At 48.0% G+C, this 13049-nt stretch overlaps 1 protein-coding gene across 9 annotated transcripts in view; it reads left to right on the top strand.

Annotated features, from left to right (window-relative positions):
- DLG5 (discs large MAGUK scaffold protein 5) overlaps positions 1-13049 on the top strand; it is a 1559980-nt gene that overhangs the window by 329760 nt on the left and 1217171 nt on the right. The gene's annotated exons all lie outside the window — the stretch shown is intronic.

The following is a 13049-nucleotide window of genomic DNA, read 5'->3' as shown; positions in this document are numbered from 1 at the left end:
GGAAGCCGAGGTTAATGGAACATTGGAAGTCTGCCTCAGTTCACGCACACTTTACTGTGTCAGTTGTTTTCAGTGTGCTTTCCTGGTCAGTTTCTCTTCCAGATCACAGCTACTTTGTTCCCTGTCGTGGATCTAGCACTATCGGGAAGAAATGTTTGAGGGTAGTAGGTTTTGTCATTAGCAAACCTTGCTAGACATTCTGCTTCTCCAAATTGCCTTCCTCCTTGATGCATAAATATGGATAAAACATTTGTGACCGGCTCCAGATTGCTAACTCTGTAGTTGCAGTCAGTGTCGGACATATATGAAACGCCAGCATGCAAGGACTCCATATGTACTTTGAGAAACCTAGCTATCAAAGATGTATCTTCTTTGGCAGCTTCCTGCACACCCAAAATAAGCTGGTTCTTGTTCAGATCCAGATTTTCAGGTCTAATTATGAAAGCTTCCTTTCTTACGCTATAATCCTATAGCAAGTCTTGAAGCTCCCAGAGATTTTTCCTCCTGTACGCCTCCACCCTCCCCGCCTCCCAGGCCCCCTGATCTGCTCTCCACTTTGTGTCCTGCCCTCCTTTTTAAACATTTTTTTGATTCTCATACAACAAAAACACGCAACGATGAAGCATCTCAACAATCAATAGGTGATTTTTTTTGTTTTTCATTCGATATAGACAATAAATATTGCACATAGGGGCCTCATACATCCGGTGATGTGCATGTAAAGGCATAGTAAGAATTAATGCACTATCCATATCATAGCAATATGCAATGTCATTCAGTCAAGAAGGTACCATAGGTCTGGAGCAACTTCCACCAAGCCATAACAACCCTCCTACCAGCCAGAACCAAGAGAAGACTCGTCCTGCATTCCTTACTGATGACCTTGGCTGTCCAGTTAAGTGCCGTAATCTTCATGTCACCTTTGCACGGCATAGATGTCTGTTGTCGGGGGGGATCCTATGACATATCGCCATCTTAGTTGGGTTTCTCTTCCACTTTAATCATCTTGGGATCAGCACTCATTGATCCCTGATGTTTTTGATTATTTTATTTGTGTAATTTAGTGACCAGCTTACTCTCTAGGTCAGGAGCGGGAGCTTGCTGCTGAAGCTGCCACTCTGTTACCAGGCTGGTGTAAAGCGCACTTGTAAACCTTTTAATGTCACTGAATTCAAGTGCAGATTTTTTCTCTGCTTGCTCCTTTGGTGTCAGTAGGTCTGTTTTGGTTAGATGCATGAGCTAAAGTTTCCTTTTTTTCTCTTCTACAAGTAAACTGAGGCACATGCTATCCGTAAGTCTTGAAGGAAGGATAGGAAGCAGTCGGGTAGGTTGTAGCAAGTTTCTGTAAGGCCTTTAGAGTTCTCCCTTCAAAATGGTGTGCAGCAACTCAGTGTGTACGTGGTGGTGCTGGTCACAAAGCCTTGAAGTGTGCGGATTGGTAAGCACAGCATTACCACAGAGCGAACCATAGGGGTTCTGGCAGATGTTTGATCAGGATGGTGTCTGAGGACAATGTTTGGTCTTCTAGTGTGAACAAGGGTGTCCCTAATCATGCTCACACCAGAATAAATACACCCCTCTCGGGAAATAAGTCAAAAGGTCTATCTATCTTGTTAAGGATAACAAGTTTAATGTTACAAAAATGAGGATGGTAGCAAAGGACTCTGCTGCCTGAACGGTCCTCTCCTGTCCCTCTTCCATTCCTTCCTGCCAAAGCGGTGCCAGGCAGGGGTTTATATAATCCTGTCTTGTTGTAGTGGCATCACTGGATATGGGCCATAAGAAGCCTGGATCTGTGGAACAAGCCTTAAAAAGCAATAATATGTTTCCTATACTTGGCGCATATGGACAACAGTAAGGGAAGTCTACTTTTGAAAGGATAAACCGAAAAGGCAGAGCGGTTTTTCCCTTGGAGCATTCTGCACATGTGGAATTTGCTGACTAGCTCCGATGGGGGACCACCACAGTGAGCAAAGCACAAACTCTCAGAAGCGAACGGTGATGCACTGTATTCTGCCCCACTATCGATTCGGCAGGGAGAAATTTTAATGAGCCACGGGGAAGTCCGAAAGGTCTGAGCCGTCGCGGGACAATAGGACACCGCCCAAGCCACCGTCTAAGCCACTACCCGAATGATACAGAGCCTTTAAGACCTGACGGCCCTGTCAATGCAAGGCGAGATCCTGCTCCGCAAAAAATGTTGAGAGATCCCCACCCCGCCCAAAACGTCGCCCAATACAACAGTTCCCAAGATGAATCATGGGCGTATAGAGTCCGGGAGGGGCTACCGCAGTGCACATTTGCAGAGGCCCCACTTTCTTTCACCTTAGCGGGACACACTAGGAGCAGGTGATGAAGCATTAGGACCTCTGGTGGGAATTGACTGGCACAAGTGACTCTTAAGTAAGTTGTGTAAGAGGAGAAGCCTACTGTCTTCAGAAGGATTTGTTATGAAGGACTGGGAAGGCCACTACAATTGTCAATAGAGGAGAAAGGTGTGCCACATTACCCAATAAGGACATCTATCGGAAGTCTTGAAGCCCTAAGCAAAAACAAGAGCACAGAGAGACACTTGACCACTATGGAGTAGTAGGAACCGCCCTAGAGGAGCACTTTGTCAATGCCAGCGAGAAAATCAGATGCTCCTGGCTTAGGTCAAGTGGGGCTCAAACACACTCAGATCATGGTAGAGAGTTGGCAGAGGTACAGAGGGACACCACGAACACTAACATGGCAGCCTCTACGCACGATGTAGAACGATGCTTTCAAGTTTTTCAGAATAAGCTTTCCTCCTCTTTGCAACTCCAATTTGACACCTTTCCCACAGACTTGAAATCTGATCGGTCAGATATATGAAAAGACATTGCCTCACTGGAGGAAAGGACAGATAATAATGAGATTGCACTGCAAGATCTGACTCTGGACACCACAAAGTCGGAAGAGCTTCTCAAACAGCTGGCAAGGACAATATATAATCTGGAGCAACAAAGTTGGGATCTGGAGAATAGATCAAGAAGGTCTAACATTTGTTTACTAAACATTCCAGAATCAGTGCATGACTCAGCTCTGAGAGAGGAAGTTACAGGAGTATTTAGTTACTGAGCACGGAAGCATAGTTAACAATTCCAATATACTGAGTACATAGTGTTGGTCCAAAACATCAAGATCCGGGCGCCCGGCCCAGAGATACTCTGGTTGCATTGGCATGTTACCCCCAGTAGGAACAAATCTTCAGGGAAGCCAGAAAAGCGACACAGATTACACTCGATGAGAACGAAATCCAATTGTATCAAGATCTCTCTCAGCCGACGCTACAAAAAATAAATGTGTGAAATCCTGCAACATCTGCAAACCCAGAAGATCTCATATAGATGGACTTTCCCATTTGGCCTCTTATTTAGTTGGGAGGGCAAACAGTATCGAGTTACAGCAAAGGAGGAGGGAGGGAGCTTGAATTATGTGCTTGAATCAGGAAGATCAATCAGGCCATGATAACGGGTCTCGTGCTTATGCTCCATGAGGACTGCAATACTGGGAGTGGACAACAATACAAAGCACCCGGACGAGAAATCAAAAAGCCCTCCCGCCTCCCCTGGCGGCATCGCCTCCAGTACCTTGAACGACTGGGGATTCAACTCGCTGAGATGAAGATGATATGGAGAAATAAGGTACACTTTTACAGATCACGAATGACACTTTGTAAACTTGGGGCTCCATCTTGGAACCCATTAAAGACACATAAAGAGGGTTTTAGCATACCATGCATTAATCCCTGGTTTAGGAGGTAGGCCATCTCTGAGGACAGAGTAGCAGCAAGGATGGTCTAAACCAGGGAGAGGGAAAGTTTATGGAGAGTTGTAAGTGGAGAGAGAGGGAGAGTACAATTTGGGAGTTGAGGGGTAAAGTATTGGAGGGGGGAGGGATAGTACATGGGAATGCAATTTGAGGGTTAGAACAATGTCCTGGGAGGTGCATCCCCAATGTAGTGGCTTTGCAAAACGGCTTCATCTTTCGCCATTTGACACTTAATATAAGGGGGCTTAACACCCCTGTAAAGAGGAGGAACTAAGAATGGCTGTTAAACACACATCAGCCTGATCTTATTGCACTACAAGAAACGCACATCAAATATCCGGATCGACGCAAGCAAAAGTTAAAGCAATATTCAATAATCGGGCAGGCTAGTGCAAAGGGTTAGGGGTTAGACTATGGGGGTACTGATCGCTTTTAAGACGGGTACACAGGTCTCTATTATTAGGAAGGTATAAGCTGACGTCGTTTCCTCTATCTCTTAGTATAGATGGGACCGATGACTATAACTTTGGCTTCTTTATATGCCCCAAATACAGGTCAAGATGGGTGTTTGACAACAGTATTAGCTAACCTGGAACAATTTGGTCAGGGTGAAATGATTTTGATGGGGGGATCTAAATATCTCATGGGACCCTGTATGCTATAGCTCTAATGCCAGATGTGCTGGCCCCCTGCCCTCCTTAAGCCTTAGACAAAAATTTGAGCAGTTGACACTTAAAGATAGTTGGCCTACTCTGAAAAGAGAGGAAAGGGCATATACTTATTATTCCCATGTGCACAAATCCTTTCAAGGCTAGATTATTTCTGGGCCTCAGTACGATTAATGGGTGGAGTAACACAAATGGACACCCACACGATCACCATCTCAGATCACACCCCTATGACTATTGAACTTAACCTTGCTAAAATCATTCCTGCACTTTAGAGTAGGGCATTTCCAAAACAAATATTGTCAGATCAAGTTCTCTGTGATGAAATAGACGGGAAGATTACGGATTTTTTTAATTCTTAATTTAGGTGGGGGAGTAATCTTAAATATAGTTTGCAACGCGTTTAAAGCGACCATGAGGGGGGAGCTTATCGTGACACAAGCGCATAGGGAAAAACCTAGGCATAAAATGTAAATAGACCTGGAGGGGAATGCAAAGGATACGCTAAAACAGATGGAGGTAGACTCATCACTGAATCTCCAGAGGCAATACTGCAATGCTAAGGACCAATTGGAATTAATACTTACTAAACAGGCAGAAAAAAGCCTACTGTATTTAAAGCAAAATATATACATAAAGGCAAACAAAGCAGATGGAATGTTAGCAAGCCAATTAAAACAGAAAATAGCGGCCCAAACAATACAGGGGGTTGAAGATGCACTAGGGAAGAGGGTTAGGACGACAGAAGAAATTACAACCCAGTTCCACACATTGTATTCAGCACTATACAAATCAGACGTCCCAGATAAAGTAGCACAAAATAACTATTTGCAATTCAGCTGGAAAAGATTTCGGAGGCGGACAGTGCAAATTTAGATAAACAAAGCGCCAGGACCAGGTGGCTGTCGCCGCTTTTTTTATATAAGGTTTCAAGCAACCTTGGCCCCAACATTAACCTACCTCTTCAATTCTTTTACTAAAAGTGGTAGAATATCCACTTCTATGGAGGAGACCAAAATAATCCTCATACTGAAACCACGGAAAGCTGCAGCTAAATGCGTTTACTGTCCGATCACCTCATTAACATTGATGCAAAAATATTTATAAAAAATCTCCCAAACCAGCTTGAAAGCATTATGCCCAAGTGTTAGGTAAGATTTTCATAGACATGGCAAATCTTCCTGACTTGGGTCAACCCCAGAACATTTTGTTTTACTAGTGGGATATTTTTGTGAGTGGGAACCTTTGTCACACTCGCAGAATATTTTACTCTTTTTATCAGTGGCATTTTGAAGACTCTCCATAGTGGCTTTTAAAAGTTATTCTCTTTAACAACTTTTTTAAAAATGTTTTTATTATTTATATAACACAATCAAACAAGAAACCAAATAACCACATTCCAACATTGTATAACACTTTCACTTCAGTCTGTTCTTGCCCTCCTTCAACCCTCCCCCCAACTCGCACCTACTCTCCCTCTTCCACTACCGTGTTGTCTTCCGGAATTTACTTGTCTTCTGTGTCACTAGAGGAATACTGTTCCTCTGGCCCGTCCTGGCTGGGCCCTTGCAGTGTGTGTGAGAGTCTCCATGCCATTAGAGTTTCTGCTTCCTCCTCCCCCCTCCATTAGTCGCCTCATGCCATAAAGCTGTTTCCGCTTCTGCCAATTTAAATAGGTCCCGCCACCACACCTCTAATCTGGGTCTATGGCTCGCCTTCCATCCCATGGCAATTCTATGCTTGGCCAATATGTAGGCCATGTCCTTGAGTTTGCTTACATGCCTCAGGCTGCGAGGTCTTGTAAAGCCCCCCACCATACATGCCCACACTGATTCCACGTCCAGCCGGATTCCCTTCTCAGCTAGTCGTTGGTTGATTTCGCCCCAGAATTTCCCAATCTCCGGGCATGCCCAGAACATATGGACTATCCCAGCGTTCTCTTCCCCGCATTTAAGACAAGCTTGTATTCCTGTGTTTTTAAATCTAGCGACTCTTTGGGGGGGGGTCATATATGCTCTGTGGGTTACGTATAATTGGATCTGCTGCATCCTCGCGTTCCTGGACATTTTTTTGTGGTAGGTTTGGCTCTCTCCCACATCCCATCCTGCATGGGTATCCCTACTTCCTCCTCCCAGTCCCATCTCAATTGCAATACCTCCTTCCCCACCCTGGACATCAGGAGTTCATAAATTCAGGAGATCTCATGTCCTCCCTCCTAGATATCATATATTGTTTCAACCGTCGCATCAGGCTGGTCTTCCAGTGCTCAGGCCACGTGTCTGTCACCAGCCGGACCACCCTGGTATAAGTAATGCCCGCATCTAGACCAGTTCGACGAATTCCATAACCCTTCCCTCTTACCATAGGTCTCACACTGTTGCTATACCCACTGTTTCCCAGTGCCTCCTGATCGTCCTACGCAGATTTTCGTCTACTCCCTTCAGTGCCACTAACGGCACCTGGGGGGAGCACAGAGTCGGGTTCTCCATTGCCCGACAGGCCCTGCGCCACATTTTCCATCCCAGTTCCAGCAGCCATGCTCGCCCTTTCAATTCTATGTTGGCCACTCATATTATTTCTTTCAGGAAGAAATAGGGGCACATTCGGACCGGAGCAAGCTGGATGCTGCTGTGGGATCTTCCTTTAGCCATCTGGCCACATGTTGTAATTGGCTATCCAGGTAGTACATCTCGAAATTGGGTAATTTGATCCCACCCTGTCGTACGTGTTCTGCTTCCGTAGGGCAATCCTGTTTCTGGTGGTGTGCCATATGAAGCCCTTGCATAAGCTTTGTAGTTTGCCAAAGAATCGCTTGGGTATCATGTAGGGGATATTAACAAAGAAGTGTAATAGCCTGGGGAGCGCCACCATTTCAACAGTGCTACCCTCCCCACCATGGCCAGGGGTAGCCTTTCCCAGAATCTCATGCTCTTCTCTAAGTTTGCTACTGCCCTTTCCGTATTATATTTAAGCTCGTCTTCCACCCTGTGGTATATATCCACCCCCAAGTATCTAAAGGTGCTGGTCTCCCAGGGTATCTGTAATACTGGTAAATCCTCACACAGTGCCCTATATACCTGCCAAGGGGGAACAGTCTGGATTTCAGGGGGTTAACCAGTATCCCAGAGAGCGACGCAAATTGCTCCATCACTTCCAGGACATATTGCTAATTTTCCTCTGGGTATCTCATGTATAGTAAGATATCGTCAGCGTACAACAATACAAGGTGTGGTCCCCCCTTTGTGTAAATACACACAGGTTCATATTGCTGCCTTGTCCGGCTTAAGGAGTAGGATGATGCTTGCCTCTCTGAGGTATTCCGGCAATCGGAAGTACCTCTGCACTATTCATTTTATAAAATTTGCTAGGCAGTCCATCCGTCACCGGGGCCTTACTGGTGGGCAGCTGCTTAACCACTGCTTCCAGATCCTCTAGCGTTATCGGGGCATCTAAGCTCTCCCTTTCTGTCATACTTATTTTTCGTAGGCCTATATCCTGAAGTATTTCTGTGATCTCGCTCTCCTCCCCTTCTCCTGTATCTTGGTACAGTTGTTGACAAAATTTATGGAACCCTTTGTTCACTCCCTCTTGGGTTTCTAGCATCTGGCCTTTCTCCTCTTTTATTGCTCTGATAGCTGCTCTGGGCGTTTCCTTCTTGTACAGCCATGCCAACAACCTTCCCGGCTTATCTCCCCCAGCGTGCTGTCTTTGTATATTTCTTGTAATTTAAGTTACATAGTCTCACCCAGAGTCCCTCGCATATTTGCTGTAGTTTACTTATGGTTTCCGCGCCCTCTAGGGAGCTATCCTCCTTTATTGTAATCGTTTCTAGCTTCCCCCTCAGCTTTTTGTAGGTCACGAATGATATCCCCTTGGAGCCCCTTGGATTTTGATATAGCTGATGCCCTCACCACCACCTTGAAAGGCTCCCACAGGGTGCCCGCTGATCGTACGCTTCCGGTGTTTTTCTCAAAGTATTCCTTGATGTCCTCCCTTAGATCCTCCCTGAATACTGTATCTTTCAATGCCTCTTTTCTGAGCCACCATGTGGGGATCCTAGGTCTGGGGGGCAGATATTGCCATGTTATCAGTGGCGAGTGGTCCGAGAGGACCCTCACTTTGTATTCTGCCTGCACTATTTCCCCAATCCCGTCCGAAGAAACGAACACATAATCCAGCCGATTGTGTAGGCTTTGTGGGGCCGCATAGTGAGTATGGTCTATCCTGTGGGTGGCGTACCCTCCATATCTTCCAATTGTAATTCCCTGAGCAGAGTCTTCAGGGTTCTCGCGGCTGGGGTGGGCTTGCTTTGCCTGTCGTCCGATCTGTCCATCTCTTGGTTCAGCATACAGTTGAAATCTCCTCCCCATATCACTACCCGTCCTAGGTACGGGCTGATTTTACCATATAGGGTTTTGAAGTATGCTACAGTGTCCTGGTTGGGTGCATATGAGTTGATGATGCTCAACTCCTTACTTTCAATCAGACCCCATATCTCTACCAGCCTCCCATCCGTGTTCACTGTAGACTGTGTTAGCTGGAAGGGTACGTGTGGTGCTATCCAGGCCGCCACTCCCCTGGCATATGTCGAATAATTTGCCCCAGTGGTGGTTCCCTTCCATTTCCGTCATATCGTTTCTTGTTTGTCCCTTGTAAGGTGGGTTTCCTGGAGCAAGGCAATGTCTATTTTCTGTCTCTTGAGGTACATCATAACTTTATTCCTTTTTAAATAACTGTTAAGCCCCCTGACATTCCAGGTTACTATCTTGAGGTCCCCCATTATCAACAGTACCCTGTTCCTCCCCTTACTTCCGTCGTCCTCCGTCTCATGTGCAGTAGCACGTGGGTGTAAGCTCGTTCACTTTCAACCCCCACAGCACACTCCCCAACTCCCCTCCCTTCCGTGCCCCAACTGTTGCCAGCTCCATCCCTGGATCTCAGGCGATTCCTGCATTTGGCCCTACCCTGGCTAATCCGGTACTAGGTGCCCAGCAGGGGGTTACCGTACTACTGGTATCCTAACTAAACGATCTACTGGGGCATGGGTCAGGTTCTCTGTACCTCCCGAACCATCGCTACCTCCAGTTCTACCTGCCTCCTTCTAGCTTCACAGGTCTATAATCCAGTCCCAATGTCACAGGTTATACGACACCTCAGTCTCTCGGGCCCGCACCACATTTCTCCATTTCTCTTTCCTTCTGGTCCTCTGTCCCCATCGGGCAGTTCTGTGTGTCCAGCCATTCCATCGCATCCTCTGGGGTCTCAAAAGATAATGCCGGCTCCCGTGGAACACTTTCAGCTTTGCAGGGTACATCAGCATGTATTTGAGACACGCTTCCAGAAGCCTCTTCCTCACTATCCTGAAGCTCATCTGCTGTCTTTGTACCTGGAGTGTGTAATCCGGGTAGGCAGTGATAGTCTCCAATGACCTTTGTATTGTGCCGCCTTTACAGAAGTATTCCAAGATCCTCTCCCTGTCACGATAGTTCAATATCTTGGCTATGATTGGTCTCGGGGAGGGGCTAAGGGGGAGGGAGGTCCTCTTGTCAGGGCTCTGTGTGCCCTCTCCACTGCAAAACCTTGAGTAAGTGCCCCCCCTTTATTTCTTGCAGTAGCATTGACTCTATATATTCAGTGGGGTTTGATCCCTCCTGTCCCTCCGGGAGGCCCACAATACGGATGTTCCTTTTGGCTTCCTCGGCTCTATCTTCCAAGTTGCCCACTTGTTGCTGCAGTGCATGGATCTCCGTGGTGTACGACGCGCAGGCAGTTGTTTGCTTTCGCTTCCTTTTCCAGTGCGCCTGTACGTTCCGCTATCGACCTGACGTCTTGCCTCAATAAGGTAACGTCCACCTGGACCGTTTCAATTTTGGCTTCTAGCGACTCCTTGAGCGTGGTCATGGCCGCATCCAGTTTAGTTTCCCATGTCGCTTTCAGGTCTGCTATTGCCTCCAGTATCTGTCGATCTCCCCGTGTTGCCGATGTGTCCCCCTGGGCGTTTCTCTCCTTGTTCTTGGCCCCTTCCGTTATTTGTGGAGTTTTGGTATAGTCTTCCATTGTGGGCTGTTTCCCCTTCGACTTGGGCAACTTAGATGCCATCTCTGTTGTGTCTCCGTTGCAAAACTAGATGGATGGGGCCAGTGTTCCTTGTGTTTATTCCGCTCTTCTGCCGGGCGCTGGGGACTGTCCAGGGGCTATTCTCTGCGTAGGCGTGGTGCGGCTCTCTGGACGTGAGGCGTCAAGTTGTCCCGCCTGTCCCTTGGATCCCTCTCCTTACTGCGGCTCCTTGTTAGAAGCTTCGCTCTCTCCACCCTTTTTGGGGGTCCCTTTCCTCTGACGCTTGTTACCCTGGCGCGGTAGTCTGCTTTGGCGGGGAGGGTGGTCAGCCTCCACTGTTTTGGGGCACTGTGACTTGTGGTTTCCTTGCGTGTTCTGCTCGCGCCTGCATCACCTTCTGTTCCGTGGTGACCCTCACGCCCCAGCCTGATCTACCGTCTAAGACATCAGCTGTGCCCTGCCTGGAGGCCCTTCTTTGCCGGCCTCTGTTCTGGCAATGCCTTTCTTAGTATTTAGCTTATTGGCCTCCATACAGTGTGGTCCGCCTTATTTTGGGGTTCACTTGCGCTCCTGCGCATATATTCTTTTGGGCTGGGATACCTTGTCATCGTGTCTGCCACACTTGATCATCAGGCTCTGTGCCTGTACCGGCTCCTCGTGGTCTGCCGGGGGTCCCGCTCCTCCGGTGTAGCACAATGCTTATGGTGTGTTGTCTGCAGGCCCCTCTCCCCTGCCGCGGTCATATCTTGTGCGTTGCTGAGCGGGGGCTCCAGCTGCAGCGGGTGCAGCTGGTCCTCGCTCTGTTTTCCGATCGCCGCGCGTGTCGCCTACTGCTCCGAGGGAGCGGGCCCTGCTTCGGTCCCCCGCGTGGGTCTGCTCTGCCTTCTGCGCATGCACCAGCGCTACGGCTGTTCCTCGGGTGCTGTCCGGGTGCCCAGGATCAGAGCGTCCGTGTGTGGGGGCCTCGGTGTGCGAAGCGCCCACACACGGACGCTGGCGCCTATGAGATGCCGATATACTTGGTCTGTCACCAGCAGCCATGCGCTTCCCAGGGATCTTCTCTGGCAGTGCTTGTACAAGCCGACACTCGCTTCACTTCGCGGCTCTGTCTCCTGAGCCCTTTGTTCTGTGGCATGGCCATTTTGTTGCCGTTTTCTTTGTCTATTCGTTCCGGCCATCGCGGTCAGTTTGCTCTATGCAACATTGTTGTGGCTACTGGATATCCTGTTCCGTGCAGTGTTCTTTTCCCGCGCATTCGCCTGTATTTTGAAGCGTTTTTGATGGCTCGGGCGACGGGCTTTGACAGGATAATGATCGGATACTCAGGAGTTCCGGAGCAGCCTTGCCTCCTACATGGCTTGCTAGCCACGCCCCCTCTTTAACAACTTATTGGCAATAAGTGCCTGTTGTTGCTGGGTTGCCCTAGAGGCTCCCCTTCTAAAACTTTCTCTGGCTAACCTTGAGAGAGCTACAATTCCCATTTTGTTAGGTGAAACCAGCACATCCTTATTTATGTGGGGTGCTGGGGAGATGCAATGTATCCCCGTTCACGTTAAAACTGTAAAATACTGTTACAGGGACAAGCTTACCTTCAATGGCTGGTGGCAGTGATACTTTGTATTAATTTGGTGCACCCTTACCGCAGGCTGTGTGCACAGCTACAGTAAAGGCAGCTAAGGGTGCTCATTTTACCAACATGGTCCCTGTCTTCTTTTTTTGCCATTTTAGGGTTTCTTGTCCTTTGTCGGATTCCTGCACTGCCTTCCTGGCAACCCCCTGCACTCTGGACTGTCTCTGTATCCCTACAGTCCCACTACCAGCACTTGACACCTGATGCCTGCACTTACCCTTGCACTTGCCACTGTGCTCTACTTATTGTTATTATTCTTTATCCCTTGTACTGCACTTCCCCCTCCCCCTCGCACCTCCACCTTCCCATGCACTTGCGTGATCTGAATGACACCTGGCCTAGTAGGATCGCTGTCTGTCTTCCCTCTGTTCCCCCTCCCTTGCCTCGTCGTGACTTGTGTATAGGCGTGTTATAAATGCCATATCATATCATATATCATCATGTTGTTCCTTCCCCTTTGTGTGATTTTTTTTTTTTTTTTATCTTCGGTGGGAATCCCCTGGACTCCCCGCCCAGGCTCCAGTCTCTGAGTGCAGGAAACCAGGGAGGAGTCCAAAACTCCACAGCCCTTTGTCTTCCTCCTTGCCTGAATGGGGACAAATCCCAGTGGGGGGGAGGCTGGCTGTCTTCTTGTAAAATTCAGGGAGAGAATGCATAAGTTGTGTTGTAATTCCTGTTAAATATTGACAAACCTGGAAGCTGAAGAGAAGTCGAACTCTGGAACTGAAGAGGATGATGAAGACAAATCGGCGAAGATGATTTCCAGCGACCGGAGAGCCTGCTATTTAACCTGAGCCTGCTGTAGCCCGTCCTTCCAATCGACCTGATGGCTCCGGAAACGACAACCCTGACCCAGAGCCTGGTGCGACACACTAGACTGCATTTTGAGCCATCCCACG

This window comes from Ambystoma mexicanum, chromosome 8 (genome assembly GCF_040938575.1).
Source record: "Ambystoma mexicanum isolate Mex_15411 chromosome 8, UKY_AmexF1_1, whole genome shotgun sequence".
Taxonomy (NCBI): Eukaryota; Metazoa; Chordata; class Amphibia; order Caudata; family Ambystomatidae; genus Ambystoma; species Ambystoma mexicanum.
The sequence above is the reverse complement of the archived record's forward strand: the minus strand, read 5'-3'. Positions and strand labels throughout refer to the sequence as shown.